This window comes from Coffea eugenioides, unplaced genomic scaffold (genome assembly GCF_003713205.1).
Source record: "Coffea eugenioides isolate CCC68of unplaced genomic scaffold, Ceug_1.0 ScVebR1_3132;HRSCAF=4286, whole genome shotgun sequence".
Lineage (NCBI taxonomy): Eukaryota > Viridiplantae > Streptophyta > Magnoliopsida > Gentianales > Rubiaceae > Coffea > Coffea eugenioides.
In genome coordinates this window covers 110574-125490 of record NW_020863681.1, presented here as the reverse complement: position 1 = coordinate 125490, position 14917 = coordinate 110574, and the positions used below count along the sequence as shown (strand labels likewise).

General features: G+C 38.2%; 1 non-coding gene across 1 annotated transcript; it reads left to right on the top strand.

The window, feature by feature from the left end:
- Nucleotides 1-4944: 4944 nt before the first annotated feature.
- LOC113757554 lies at nt 4945-5052 on the top strand. The gene has a single exon (XR_003466384.1). It is a non-coding gene; the product is annotated as a small nucleolar RNA R71 (small nucleolar RNA).
- The last annotated feature ends 9865 nt before the right edge of the window (nt 5053-14917 follow it).

Genomic DNA, 14917 nt, shown 5'->3' with positions numbered 1-14917 from the left:
CTAACACACAAGAGCGGCCTGAATACTTACACAACGAACAAAAGAGCAAAATTCAAAATTTGTGCCGCGAAGAGTAGCTAGTAGGCCCCACCGGCTCCACGTAGCTCACCACCGTCTGAAATAGAAGATTGCATCACAAAATATCATAAACGGCTACTAATATGCCTAAAACAAGCAAAACGGCAAAATCGGCACATACGAGTGCGGAAACGACACACGGAAACGGGAATGGCGGCCTAGCCATTTTGCCGTCAAAACTGTTTTGAACCTAATCGAAGCTATGAGTGTCGGATCAAGGTACATGAGGTACCTTTGTGAAGCTAAGAGGAAGGGTTACAATTTTCATGAAGACACCTAAATCCGGATCTGAACAGAAATAGGTCGAAAGTGCAGAAAACCGTTCCAGGAATTTGCACTCCAGAGTAACGGACAGGGTATGTTTGGTGGACTATAACTCCCAGATCACAAATCCAAATCAGGAAATTCCAAAGGCATTAGAAAGCTGAGACATAAGGCTAAAACTTTTATGTTTTGGCCAAGACCTGAATCCACTCAGAACAGAACGAAATTTGAGTGTCAAAGTACTCGTCAGAACTGTCCAGATTCAAGGCAGTTCTGACGATCGATTTTGTTTTGGTCATAACAGGAGCTACGGAACTCGGATTTCGATTCACTTTATACCGTTTCGAAGCCAAAACCAAGATCTACATTTCTTATGAAGGAGTCAAAACCCAGATCGTACGGGATCAAAACCGAAAAAGTCACGGACAGAAGCTAAACTAAAAACGCACAGAACCTGATGTTCAAAACAGGCTTGAGTATTTCATCTATAACTCATGATACACTAATCCGTTTGACCCGAAATTTTACAGGAATATTGAAGACTTAAGAGGCTACAATGTTGAAGAAGGCCACTCAGTCAAATTTCGAGTGTAACTACGTCAAAAATGTAACATACTACACCAGAATCGCAAAACAGGTTCACAAACCGTAATCTAGTACAAACATCATAAAACAGCCTACATAAGTCCAAATCCAGAAATTCCAAAACCAGCTGAAAGCTAAGAAACAGGGATAAATTCTATCAGAAGGCCTCAACAACCAATTCTGAAACAGTCCAAACCAAAATAACCAATTATAATCGCAGTTCTCAGGTTCGGGTAGAAACAGGACAGCAAGGGTAATTTTGACTTTTATCATTCTACGCTACTCCGATTGTCCTGAAATTTTGCAGGAACCTCTAAAATGTCATTCCCTACAACTTTCATGTTTTAAGATAAGGCCAATTCGGCTTCTAACATGGTACAACAAAAACGGACAGAAAGGGGAAAATTTTTTCCAGAAATCTGGAATCTTTTGGTCTCTAATGGAACTTTCTCAAATTTCTTGTTCTAATCACTACCAAACAGCCTTATATAACCTTAATTACAACATATATTAACCATACACCAAGTTGGGCAGCAAATCATCCAACCTTAGTTCATATAACCAAAAGGGGAAAACCCCCAAAACATGATAGCATCCATTATTCACCATTAAATTTGAGTTGCTAAGCTAATTTACACAAGATTTAAAAGATCAAAGACCATGATCAGATTTCATACCTCAAAGACAAGCTTGGATGAGTGATAATCAACCTCCTTGGAAAATTTCTGGTTCCCCTAGCTTCCCAACTCACAATTAGCACTTTAATCGGTTTGGAAATTTAATTTGTCACTTGGTTGGTTAGAATCAAGAAGAAGGAATTGTTTCTTGCTCTCACTTTCTCTCTCTCTCTTGGTCGACCAGCTGCTGGAAAAATGAAGAGGAAAGGGCAGAAAATTGGTTTAAGAAGGCTAGTTGATCACTTGGCCAAGAAACTCTAGGGTGGCGACAAGTGTCGCCACCACCACCTTTCATTTTTCTCTTTCTTTTCCTTGCTCTTTTTAGTCCACATTTTCGGTCAAGCTAGCTGGCAATGAGGGGGAAATATTTTGCTCAAGTATTAATGCTCATGTGATAAGAAAGTGGTGGTCAAGTGGTGCGTTCAATCGGTAGTGTGCGGGACCCGCCGGTTCGCGCCGTTTTTTCTTAAAAACACACGTATGAGGGTTTTTACTTCCCATTCACTAACCTTATATCATTGCTACTAATCACATATTATTTCTCACTTAAAAGTCACTTTTACTCTCCAAATTTAATCCGTACTCTGTACCAAAAATTCATCCGGCGAAAAATCGCGAAAACCCTAATTTTGCTCTAAACTTGAAAACCGAAGAGTGAAACCCTACTTTCTAGGTTTATTTGCACTTATGTGGAATGATTGGATAGAGGAGCCTGAATAAATAATAATTTCCAAATAAAAGGGCATTTGTAAGAAAACGTGAGGGTTTTACAATTCCAATGATTAAAATTAGGGTATCAATTAAAATGCGAAAGATTTAAGAAAACCAGTTAGTCACAAGTAAACTAGAGTTTTTGACTACAATATTAGGGTTTCTAATCTTTTAAAACAAAATAAGGTTTTAATCAAACCCAAAGAAATACACTCTAGTATCTTCTTTACCAGCAACCTCCTTATTTTTTTTCGGGGTGTTACACTTAATGCACTAGTGGGTCCCACTTCAACTGTACACCACCATTAACACAGAAAATGACTTATTTTGGAAAAATGACTTAAAAATCATATTTTCTCATGAAAATCCCCAAAAAATTCATAGAATAGAGAAAACATAGAAATAGTGCACAAAATTCGAAAATAAATGTCTTGAAAAATAAGAAAAATTTCGGGATCTCACAAAGATGTCTTCATTTTTGCTCCTTCTTGACCGGCTCTCTAGAGAGAAAAAACAAGAGAGACTTCTTCATTTTCTAGCTTCAATCTTTGCTCAAATCTTGAGTTTTAACCGTTGAAATCACAAACTACTCCGTACAAGTGTACACTAAGGAAGAGTAAAGGCTTTGGTGGAGGCTTTGGTGAAGGGAAAGCACTAAGCTACCTTGTTTCTTGTGGTTATAAGGTGAGTTGCTAAGAAATTCCCTCTTTGTTCTTAATAAGGGTGAATTAGTGGTTCATAGAGGGTAGATATGCTATTTTGTGGATGATTTCATGATTTTAAGTAGAGTTTGACAAATTTCTGATTTATTAGTGAAATTTCTGATTTTAGATGATAATTGTTGGTTGGTCATGGAATGATAGCTTGATATGGTGTCAAATGGCACCTTTGTGTGTTAGTTGTGGTTGTTTGCGGAAAATTTCAGTTTTGTGCGGAAAATTTCAGTATTAGGGTTTCTAATTTGGGGCTTAATTGTGTCTAATTGTGGAGCTATCAAATGGTTATATGTGAAGGGTGTTGTGCCCCTAAGAAAGTGTATTTACTAGCCTATGATTTGTGTGTGCTGTTTTGAATGGATATTGGTGGTTGTTGTAGGATGGAAATAAGGAAATTTAAGGGGAAGTGTTGTCCAATCTTTGAGGACGTTTAATTGCTTTGAGTTTGGGATAACTCTTGGTAGAAATGAAGGGCTTGGACTTGAGCAAAGCAATGAGTTATGATGGATGAGATTCATGAGCTGTGGTTGGTGAGTGATTCCACAACTCTTTGCAAAGTTACTTTTCGAACTATTTCCTGCACTGTTTACTCGATTGTATATCATGTGTGCTTGCATGTGAGTTCATGACATGATTTGGCTCAAATGAGTGATTGGAAGTCGTGTGCTTAAACTCAACATCTCCACCACTGTTTACTGGAAATTGGAGCACAAATGGCTCCCTATTACTGTTTGACTGTTACTTGATCTATTTGAGCGTTGGATGTTTAAGTACACTGATTTTACTGGCTCACCGGAGCAATAAACGTGCATTTGATTACTGATTCATGACATCATTGAAATGAACTATTGTGAAACATAATTGATTACTGATTTTTACTGGACACTCGCTGAGCTTCTAGCTTGCCCCAAAATATTTTTACCCTCCACAGGGCTCAAGGCAAAAAAGAAGTGCTTGTAGTACGTATTAGTGTGACTGGATGAATTATCTCCTGTACAGTTTGAATTTAGATTTCTCTTGTGTAATAGTTAGGATTGTATGGAAGTTGAGAATTGAAACGAAGGTATGTGTACGTTCCACGTTTGGAAATCAGTATTGCTTTTATCTCTTGAGATTTTAGTTTGTAGTGCAATTGAGAAGTATTCGCTTCACTTATGATATGTAAATTTGTAGAACATTTGATGTATTATTTTAATATGTACCTTGTAAGTTTTTGATGCACTTGTGGTATATATGTTCATGGAGCTTTTGAAGATGTAATAATTGAGTTTTACATTGTATTATATTTGAGGACTGTAGTGAGTGAGTGAGTCCCGGTGTGAGCTGGGCAGGCGGTCCGACGAACTCTTTGGTGCGTCCTAGGGGGAGGTGGGGCTGTCACAGGTTGTATTAGCTAGTTGTTGAATGGACCAACTCCCATGAAGGCTTTGATTCAATGGATGCTTGCTTTGGTTGAAACCTTGGTGGATTTATTGGTCTTTGTTGGTTCCCTTGTTCTCTCCATCCAAAGTTTGGATGATTCCTCCACCCTTGAGCGATTGAAGTTGTTCACATATTATGCCTGTTCAAAATTAACACAATTAGCATTATCATGATTTTCTGCACAAAGAGTACAATAAAACACTAACATTGGAATTTCAACCAGCTTCATCTTGTCTATTTAGCATGTTTACCACATTGTCCATTTTTGCACTTAACATGTTTAAAGCATCTAGTTCATACATACCTACATGTCTTCTAGTGTTACCTCTCTCATTGACCCATTAATAATTACTGGCCGCCATTTCTTCTATTAATTGTTGAGCTTCATTTGCTGATTTTTCCATAAGTGCTCCACCTACAGCTGCATCTATATGAGTTTTCATAGGATATGTTAAAACATTATAGAAAGTTTGTACAATTAGCCAATGGAGAAGTCCATGGTGTGGACATTTCTATTGCAAATCCTTGTACCCCTCCTAAGTCCCATATAATGATTCACCTTCCTGCTGAGCAAAACTTGTTATATCCATGCGTAATTTAACAGTTTTATTAGGTGGAAAATACTTATTCAAAAATGCCTTAGACAATTCGGCCTAATTAGTGAAAGTATTCGGTGCATGCGAATTGAGCTATACCTTTGCTTTATCTCTCAAAGAGAAAGGAAAAAATCTTAAACTTTATTGCATTATCACTTACTCCATTTAGCTTGGTTGTATCACAAATCTCCGAGAAATTAGCATCATTTGGATCCTTTACTGAATTACCTCCAAATTGATCGTGCTGGATCATTTGAATCAAGGTGGGTTTAGTCTCGAAGTTATTTGCGTTGACCGCTCGCCTTGCAATACTTGTTTGTGCTCTAGAAGTATTCGGAAATATGAAGTCCCTCAATGCTTGTTGATTGCAAATTGCTTGTTCCTCCACCACTGCTTCAATAGATAGCTCAATTATCGTGACTTAAACTTTCAAGTTATAAATTCCTAATTATCAAATCAATTAAGCCTAGCTCAATTACCTTGATTTCTCGCAAGTATACGAGTCAAATGAGTATAGTGATAATTAGGATCGATGTCGCGCCCCACTTTTTGAGATGTGAAAGTAGTGTGTGGGATATGTATGTGAACGTGTGTGAAAATGAAAATAAAAGGCCGTGGAATTATGAAATGCGACGGTTTGGCCAAACAAAGTTCAAAAAGGGTTTTTATAGAAAAGGAGTCGCCACTTGGTATAGAGTTAGGGTGTACCAAGTCACCCAAGAAAAAGTGATTTTTTGAAAAGAAAAGCAAACAAACCCTTTTTAAAGAACTTTTAGGTCTACGTAACCAAAGAAAGGGATCGGGGGTCACATTTGATAAGGGAGAAGGCAAAGACAAAGCCTAAGGCACTTCCTTACCCTAGCCAAAGCTAGTTGCGTGACTTAGCCCCACTTTTCCTAATTCTTCTACCCAAAATATGTGTTGCATGTTGGATATGACTAATGGATATGAAAAAAAATGCAATCCTAAATCTAAAATGTCTCTTATGAGGCTTTTTGGTCCCAATCACATGAGTTGTGATGGCCAATAAGGAAAACTCTCATAGAGGTCACGGGCAATGCAAATGAAGACCCAAATATGAGTGCAAGTGTGAAAAATGTAAGAGGAATGCAAAATAAGATAGAAATACAAATGTAAGTGCAAATGTGCAAATGTAAGAAAAGTGCATGTGTGCCAATTGAGAAAATGAAGGTGTATGTGTGCAAGTGGATCAAAATATGGTATAATGGTAGTAAATGCATCTAAGTACAATTGGGTGCAATTTGTAAGGTAGAAAATAAATAAGTGATAGGGAAAGAAGAGAAATGTGTGAACATGGCATGTGGAGTGAGAAAAATATAAGTAGTGAGAAAATGTGGATAAAGAAAGTGAGGAAGTGATATGATAAAAATGAGAGTGTATGAACCTAGAGGAATGCATCAAGTCGGGTACGGGAATGACTCCTAACTTTGCGATTTTAATTTTCCCTTTGATTAGAAGGAAGAACTAGCGTGCTAAGGCTATTTTATAGCCACACTCGCTCGTTTCCCTTACCGAAAGGGGACTCTCAAGCAAATGTACCCTATAACTAGCATGAGGATGCAAAAACCTAAAATGAAGGGGAAATGATTGGAGGAGCATACCAAATGCTAGAAAACTAAGAAAAATGTATGAAATGTAGTGAGACATGCAAGTATGTACTAACGAGAGGGGACGGCCTATTGGGTCTAGCATTGGACTAGCCCTTTTCTAAAATTCTCTCGCAAGCATTGGACTTGCGAGAGCTCGAGGGTAAAGACCATGACCTGCGTTGGACTAGCCACGGTGACGTCACACATTCATTATAAACCAAATAAATCATGTAAAGGCTAATAAAGCAAATAAACACATAAATCATATATTGCACATAACACATAAGCATGGTATCTAGATGCAAGACCCTAAGAAAGCAAGTAACACGTAGCACGTAAGCATGCAAATCACACTAATGAACCTATTACATTGGCTAACTAAAACAAATGGGGAAGGGGAAAAGTGAAAAAAATGCTCTCCAAGCCCTATCTATTACAAGCCAAGAGGTGTACACATACCCCATAAAAGAATAACTTAATAAAAGCAAAAGTAAATGAAATAAATGAAAGGAATTAAAGAAAGGCAAGGAAAGCAAAGTAGACATGCAATTCTCACTTAGCACGTTGGATCACATAGAGGAGAGACAAAAAAGATAAAAGAAGTTATACCTCCCTCGCGATGGTAATCAAATGAAGGAAAAATGGCTTCAAAACAATAAAAAGGTCAAGGTACCACTTTAATTAAGAAAAATTAAAAGAAATGTGCAAAACAAAGCTCACTTGGACGCAAAGTTCTTAAACTCATGCATTAGTGCAATCTAAACAAAGCATGGTAATTAATTGAAGCAACAAGCAGTGAAGTTGTAAAATTAAAAGCTACCAAGGACCAAATTGAGAAAATCATTCAATTGGTTGGGTCATAGTGGAACAAAAGGAGACTTGGAGGGCCAAAGTGCAATTTTCAGGAAAATTCCATGCAAGTTCATGCAAGATTTTACAAAAAAAAAACTTCTGCAACACAAGCTCTTGGCGGCTGATGAAGCCTTCTGCAACCCAAAAAACCAGCTGCAACTTTCAAACGCTACACATTGAACTAATTCCAACTAAGCATGACTAGACATCCCTTAAACATGCATTTTATGGAAGCATTTCATGTAAGTTACGAAGCTTAAGCTTCAGCAAATTCCCAGCCAACATTATTTCTGCAATTTGTTTTCTTTTAACCGATACATTCATGCAAAATGACTCAACTACCTCCTAACCCATTCAATCACACAATGCGAGAAATTGAGACCAAGGAAAGAGAAAAGCTTCATCGAGCTTTCGGACATAAAAACAATACAATGTCCTGACCATTAGCTGAACTTCAACTCACAATTCCAAGGAGAAAAACAAGCAAGCAACCCAACATAGATGCAGCAAAGCAACGAGAGGATATCCTGCAACTTTTTGGGTTTTCCGACATCATCTATTCTCTTTCAAACACAACTCATAACTCAACCATCTAAAACTTGAACCAAAGCAAGAAACAAACACCCAACATTTTTACACTTTTTGCCATTTGTTTAAGCACAAATTCAGATAAAAGAAATGCATGCAAATCTGGACAATGTTCACAACTTCCTACTTTCGGATTTCTGCTGTTACACGCGGCAATTTTAACAAGGAACCCTTCTCAAGTACTTGTCAAACACCCCAAACCCTTCATCAAGATGCAGTGCCCACACAAAATCATATACAGCATGGCAGACATCCCCCAACCATGTACTAGCAAACAACACAGCAAATGACTCAAAATCTCTGGTTTACTAAGCTTGAAGCTTCATGGGAATTGTATAAGACTAACAAAAGGAAAGGCTAGAGTTACCTGAGGATGCTAGCTTACTCAAATGAAGGCGAGGTGTTTCAAGGAAGTCATGGGGACTGCTGGAACGAAACCCAGAAATTCTGCTGCAGCAATTTCCAGCAATGGAGAACCCGTGACTTCAGGCTTCAATCTATTGGCTTTGGAGATGATTTCAGTCGCCTATTGTTGGACAAAACTTGTTCCTGACATCCATAGAAGGTGCAGAAACCAAAATCCCCTTCAAACAACAAAGATCTAGGCAGAAACCCATCCCCAAAGCAAGCTATCCGGTCAGCTTTTCTTTTTGTTCTTTGCTCAGATCTTTTACCTTCTCTGGTTTCTTTTCCTCTCGAAAGCTCTCTCTCACTCCTTCTAGTTTCTGATTCCCATTTTTGTTTCTCTCTCGCTCAGTTCTCCTTCCCCAGTCCGTTACTTTTTCTTTTGCTCTCAGATCTTTTTTGTTGAAGCTCTCTCAATCTCTCGGTTCTCCCTCACTCGCTCTATCTCGCACTTTTCTTTTCCTCTACATCCCTCTTTCGACCATCACCCTTCCTCTCCTTGCTCTGTTTTTTCTTCAAAGCTAGCCACTTGAAGCTCTTCCCTTTTCCACGTTTTCTTCTCAGCCCCAAGCCTCTCTTTCTCTATCCTTCTGCCGCCAAAACTCTCTAGCTCTCTTTTCTTTTACCCTAGCCGTCCTCCCCTTTTTCTGGTTTTTCTCTGCTCAGCCGCCTTCAACCCTCTCGGTCTCCCAACATTCAGCCCTCTCCCTTTTTCAGCCGTCCCCTTCAGCCGTTATACTCTCCGTAGCTTTCTGTTTTTCCTCTACCCCCACAGCCGCCGACTAGCCTCCCTTTTTTCTTCTCCCCCTTTTTCTTTTCATTTGCTGTTTTTTTAAAACCTAGCCGTCACCGAAAAACCCCCCATTCGGCTGTGTTTTCTATTCTATTTATACCAAAGACACCACTCTCAAACCCTCACCTCAAAGGTGAGGATGAGAGTGGAGGTTTGCTGGGCATCCTAGGGCCATCCGATCCGTTGGGTGCCAAGCTAACCAAAAACAAGCTTCATTTCATGCCGCATGCATGTGCGGCCTTTTCTTCTTCTTCTTCTTCTTTTTTTTTCAAAACCTGTTAAATTGCCTAAAACCCGCTCTCGGGTTTCCTTTTTTTTAAAAAAAAAAAAAATTAACAATGAATTTGAATCTAAAATAACGAAAACATATTTTTGTGAATGCTTTTCTTTTTTCCCGAGAAATTCTACGCTAAAATGGCTTAAAATAAAAAACTAAAAAACTAAAAAGTAAATAAAAACTAACACGACAAATAAAATAAAAAAATAAATAGTAAATGAAATTACACTAAAAATTTGGTGTCTACAATCGATTTTGTGACAACCCCACCTTCCCCTAAGGCGAACCAAAACAATCGGCGGACCGCCTGCCCAGCTCTCGCCGGGACTCACTCACGTATCACTCCACGAGCAAGTAAAGATAGGCCAATTAAACTTAACATATATACAATCATTGTGACAGCCCCACCTCCCCCTAAGGCGAATCAAAGGGTTCAGCGGACCGCCTGCCCCGCTCTCGTCGGGACTCACTCACTCACTACAGTTCTCAATTAAATTACAACACTCACATCCCAAAACATAGGGTACAACCTCAATAATAAACAAAATAACATTTCCCAAGCTTAGAACGTATACTTACGTACATTACACATCTCAAGTAGTGGTACACTTCCCCGAATATCAATTACATAACAAATCTCAATTACAATATCAAGCTCAAATATTACACAAGATGAATCTAAAACAAACTGTACATGAGTTAATCCATCCAGTCACACGGAGAACTTAATACAAGCTTTCTTTGCCTCGAGCCCTGTGGGGAGGAAATTAGTTTTGGGGTGAGCTAGAAGCTCAGCGAGTGTCCAATAAAATCAGTAATCAAATAAGCTTCAGAATAGTGCATTTAAATGAGATTATGAATCAATGACCAAATGTACGTTTATTTCTCTTGTGAGCCAGTGAAATCATCGTACTTAGAACTCCAACGCTCAAACGGATCCAGTCAGTCAAACAATACAAGGGAGCCATTTGCTCCAAATAATCAGGGGTGGAGACGTTGGTTCTAAGCACACGAATTTCAAGTACTCATTTGAGCCAAAATATGTCATGGTCCACATGCAAGCACTCATGATATGCAAGCGAGTAAACAGTGCAAGAAACAGTTCATAAGTAACTTTGGAAATAGTTTGGGGATCACTCACCAACCACAACTCATGATCCATCCATCATAGATCATTGCCTTGATCAAGTCCAAGCCCTAGATTACAGATATCATGTCAAGCAAAGGGAATTCTAAAATTAGTAAGTTCCTATCACCTTTTGGCATTTTAAGCACAATTGAAACTACACTTATCGGATTGAAACGAATCTTATGGCGTTACGAAGCTAAGACATATACCAACATTTCTTATGAAGACCTCCAAAGCCAAATTATACATATTCATGGTCAAAAACCGAGATCTTAGAGAAAAAATGGAAACTATCCGTAAAACAGGGCTTAAGGGCAGTCAAGGGTATTTCGGTCATTTCACATGCTACAGTACTCCAATCGATCTAAAATTTTGCAGGTAGATAGTAACTCAAATCTCTATAACTTTCATGTTTTGTCCAACAGCTAGTTCAGTCTAAAACATGGATAAATTTGCAGTCCAAGTTGAGTCCAGAAACAAGGTAAAACTGACATTAAACTAACCTTTGTATATAACCATAAGTACACATATGAATCATAAGATATACCACATATCTAATTAGGTCACAATACCCCTTCAATATGAGCCAATTGATAACTCCAAAACCAATCACAATTAAGCCCTAATTCGAAACCCTAACATTAATATTGACCTACACAAGCTGGAATTTCCGTAGGCAAGTGAAACTAGCACATATACCCTCAATATTTCACATAACAAAACTATCAAATGCTCTCAAAGATTGGACAACATTTCCCCTTAATTTCCTTATTTTCCATCCTATAAACAACACCAATACCATCTCAATTCAACCACATTTTCACATACAAATCATAAGTTATAAAACACACCTAATTAGGGCCACAACACCCTTAAATCTTATCCAATTAAGAGCTCAATAACCAACCGTAAGAAAGCCCCAAATTTGAAACCCTAAAACTAAAATTTTCCGCACAACTCTGAAACTTTTCGCAAACAACCACAATTAACACACAATGTGAGGACTTGCAAATTCCTTATATTTTTCTTAAAAATTCCCTTTTATTTGGAACTTATTACTTTATAATAGCCCTACGACCCAATCACCCCACAATAAGTGCAAATGAATATAGAATTAAAGGTTTCCCCTTTTCATTTTCAAGTTAGCACGAATTAGGGTTTTTACGCCTATCCGTAGTGTGACAATCCGGTAAGGATGGTGGATCAAATTTGGTGATTAAGAGTGACTTTTAGATGATATTAAGTGTGTGATTAGAAGTGATAATAATAAGTTAGTGAATTATAAGTTAAAACCCTGGTGGACGCGTTTTACAAATCGGCTCGAACCGACGGGTATCGTTCGCTATCGTGGGCTACTGATTGAACACACCATTTGACCACCATTTTTATCAAGTTAATCTCATTGATATTAGATCTTAAATATCAGCTCTAAAGCTGATCAAGAGGGCCAAAAATTTTGACTTTAAAAACAAGAGAAAAGAAAAAAAATTTGAGATGTAATTTGGTGGAGACAAGTGGCAACAATCCTTGCATCTTTGACCCAAATGAAGACTAAGTTTTATAACCTTTCTTGGTTTTCATTTTCTCTTCATTTTCAGCTGTGGTGGCCAAAACTTGAAGGAGCAAAAAGAGAGAAGAAACTCCATTTGTATCTTAGAGTTTTGCTTCATTTGAGTGAAAATCAAGAAACGAAACCGATTAAATCTTCCTTTGAGTGCTTAGGTAGTTGTGTGTTGGTAAAAGTTTGGAAGGGAAAGCTAGGGTTACTCTTGAAAGCAGCTTTAGTAAGGTAATAATGCTGGTTTACCATTTTCTTACTTTTAATCTTGCTTAAGTTGGTATAGCACCTTAAATTTTTGGTTAATGATAGTTATTTCAATGGTTTGGGTGGATATGGTGCATGTTCTTGAGTTAGGGTTGAGGTTTTCAACTATATTTCTTGTTGGTTAGATGGTATATGATGGTTATAATCTTGTATAGGAAGTTGAGGTAGTGAATCAAGCCAGAAATAAGAAAATTAGCATTGGACTGCATGAATTCCAGTTTTCGGTTTTGAAGATACCCTGTTCTGCCCGGTTCTGTTCGACCATGATGGAGGCCTAATTAGGCTTAGAACAAAACATGAAAGTTGAAGGGAATGATGTGTTATAGTTTCCTACAAAATATCAGCTCCATCCGAGTACTGTAGCTTATGAAAAGACAAAAATACCCCTGACTGCCATAGGTAGAGCTTTGTGGACAGTTTTGACATTTCACCAATCTGACTGCATTTTTTCACCCTGATCCATACTGAAATAGCACATAGAAGTTGTAGTGTTATGCTTTAGATTTCCAATGCCCCTGAAAACGCCTCAATTGGACTTTGGTAGCCTGAGTTATTGTCGTTTAAACATAGTGCGGTTAGCTAGCCTGATTGTGAGATTCTGGTTCTATAATTTGAAACTTTGACCTGGATACACTATGAACTGGTTTAAGTGGTCTTCATCAAAGTTGTAGCCCCCTGTCTTAACTTCGAAATGGTATAAATTTTACACCAATCTGATAAGTGTAGCTTTGGTTGTGTCCGTTCCGCTAAGCGACGTCAAATCTGTCCTTTGTTTTCTGACTTGAATTTCATTTCCGGACATTTTCCTTGCTTGAATTTGTACTTGTACGACTTTGAGCCTATTGAACGGCTATTGAAATGAGATTATTTTGTGTGTGACTTTGGGACTGATTGAGGAAAAGAATGAAGTCATAAATGGCTGGAAAATAGGTAAATACAAAGGGCGTGCCGCCCAAATTTACGCTCAAGAACTAGGGAGATATACTTGCGACTTGAGTAAGGTTTAAGAGCGAATACCACTTGAACTATCTAGGATATTTGCGTCTTCATTTATCGAGGTATAGAAGTTAGAATTTGGCCGAACTGGTACCCTTGGAAAATGAAACAATGACTACCAAAAATACGTTTTTCTCGTTCTTTCGACTCCAATGGTATTTCCAAGTATAATTGCTACAAAAGTTCACAGTTTGAAAAGCGAGCAAGTGTTTTACGAATATTCTCCAAATGAATTTCAATTACTTGATTCTTATTGAACAAAACGTTTAAGTTTCGAACCTTAGTCGCTTTTCAAAGTTCTTAAACAAAGTTTTATCGCAAATTTGGACTCCAAACCCGGAGTACAATCCAGACGTGATCACTGAGGCACTACATTTTGGTGAGTGCTTCCAAATATCTGATTGAACTTGACATTTGTGTGTAACACTTGTCCAATGTGATTACATGATATATATAAGTGAATTGATAGGGCAAGAGTGTACTTTATCGCACTTACCCTAATGTGATTTGTTCTTGTTCATCGATTGCAATTGATTTGCTATACATGTATATGAATTGTATCTTGCTTGGAATTCCAGAAACCCTGTGCCTAGTTAGTCGAGTCGAGCCGGCAAGGGCCTGGTCGATTAGATAACGAACCCTGGGTAGTTAGTGATGTCGAGTGGAGTGTTATCTCCTCGACTAATCGGTATACTCGAGTATTAGCACCAGTGTTTATTGTGGAGTTCGGGCCCGGTAAGGGGTTTGATCTGTGGACAGAGATTGGAGTTGAGTGGTGTTCTACTGGACTATATTCTTATGTGAAAGTTGACGGAGTGTCAACTACCAATCGATCAAGTTATGGTGGAACCTATATACGAGCAACTGTATCCTTACATGTGAAATGCGAAATATTTATTCTTTGGCTATATGAAGTGTTATTACCCAATTCTTGACTTGTTCTGCCGCTATTTCACTCTTATGCTACTTTTACCTTATTTGATGACCAATTTGATATTTGGAACTTCACTGAGTTTTAGCTCACTCCATTAGTTTTGTTTTCCTTATACGGGTACGAGCGAGGCGTGAGACGGGTACAGACTAGCATAGGCTAGTTGTTTTGACTTTTGATTTGTACTCGCGCTATCACTCTCTTAGGATGATTTGTACTTGGATTGTATACATTTTGAAGTATTTTGGGTGTACAGAAGCTTTGTATCTTGATTTGTGTTATGCATCGATGTATATTATAAGTTTGAATTACGATGTTATTTATTGTCTATGGATGTATGTATGAGATACGAGTGAGTGAGTCCTGACGAGAGCTGGGCGGGCGGTCCGCCGAACCCTTTGGTACGCCTTAGGGGGGAGATGGGGTTGTTACACACAAAGGCTCCATTTGACACCATATCAA